This window comes from Dermacentor variabilis, chromosome 4 (genome assembly GCF_050947875.1).
Source record: "Dermacentor variabilis isolate Ectoservices chromosome 4, ASM5094787v1, whole genome shotgun sequence".
Taxonomy (NCBI): Eukaryota; Metazoa; Arthropoda; class Arachnida; order Ixodida; family Ixodidae; genus Dermacentor; species Dermacentor variabilis.
In genome coordinates, this window is record NC_134571.1 from 124277438 (window position 1) to 124278840 (window position 1403).

At 44.3% G+C, this 1403-nt stretch overlaps 1 non-coding gene across 1 annotated transcript; it reads right to left on the reverse strand.

Moving 5' to 3' along the window:
- Positions 1-272: 272 nt before the first annotated feature.
- TRNAL-AAG (transfer RNA leucine (anticodon AAG)) lies at positions 273-354 on the reverse strand. Its single transcript has one exon. It is a non-coding gene; the product is annotated as a tRNA-Leu (tRNA).
- Between the last annotated feature and the right edge of the window lie 1049 nt (positions 355-1403).

Consider the following 1403-nt stretch of genomic DNA (forward strand, 5'->3'; position numbering starts at 1 on the left):
CAATACATGAGTATTGTTTTACAAGGGAAGACGAAACTGAATGACAACTTTAAATAACTTAAATAGGCTCCTCTCCAGACCGTATTCTCGCTGAAAACAACAGCAGATAGCTGCCATAGTAAGTTAAGGTGCAGTAATAAAGTAAGATCTTAGAAAACGAAAAGCAGTGAATACGTGTTCGCCTTAAGGTCTTATAACAAACGAAAGCAAGACAAAGCAAGCAAGAAAGCTCCCCGTACGCTTGTACGACTAAAGTAAAACTAAAACAATTTTGGCAGCGGTGGGATTCGAACCCACGCCCCCGAAGAGACTGGTGCCTTAAACCAGCGCCTTAGACCGCTCGGCCACGCTACCGCCACATCGCACGTCGCTGCGTGTTGCAATCGGCGTTCGCCAATGCGGGCTCTATACGTGACTTACTTTCTTTGCAGCTGCACGCCCTGCCCGCCTCTGTATTGCGTCTAAAGGCAGTCAGGCCAAAAAAACTCATAAACTAGCGTCGCCGTTAAACAGAGCACAACACATGTTATTTTGTCAACGACAATTCACGCAGTGCACACCAAAATGGCAGCCACATTCGCCAAGAACAGTAGCATTGTCTCTTCCAACCACGGAACGATTTTTGCTCTTTTAATTACCGCTGTGAAGGAGAATTTCGTCGTGTTTCACTTCTCTCCTCTTGCTTTCGTCCTTCTTTCTGACTGCTTTTTTGTTTTTTTATCTCTTTTCTGCTTGTTTCTTTCGATTCCATCGTTTTCCCTTAGCTCATTTTTGTCGTTGTGCCTTTTTCTTTTACATTCCTTCTTTGGTTTTCCACCTCCCCATCTTTATCATTAGTCATTTTTCTTCGTCTTAAAAAAAAAAAAAATTCTGGGGTTTTACGTGCCAAAACCACTCTCTGATTATGAGGCACGCTGTAGTGGAGGGCTCCGGAAATTTCGACCACCTGGAGTTATTTAACGTGCACCTAAATCAAAGTACACGGGTGTTTTCGCATTTCGCCCCCATCAAAATGCGGCCGCCGTGGCCGGGATTCGATCCCGCGACCTCGTGCTCAGCAGACTAACACCATAGCCACTGAGCAACCACGGCGGGTTCTTCGTCATTATTTTGTGCTGTTTGTGTAGCAGACAGTACAGAATGCGAAAAAAAGAAATATGTGATGACGATCAGGAAAGTAATGGCAAAACTTGCATTTGCTCCCGTCATCACAATCAGTAATTTATCATTGTAGTTAGCAGTACTATATATAGTACTTATTAGTTGGAGCAGTAATGGCAGTAGCAGTAGTCCGTTCCATTTGATCCAGTGTGGACCGTAATCTTGAAACAGGTTAAATATTATCCCGTTTTCACAAGAATAACAGCATCTGCCGGGTTACTCTCGTCAAACCCCGTGGTGCC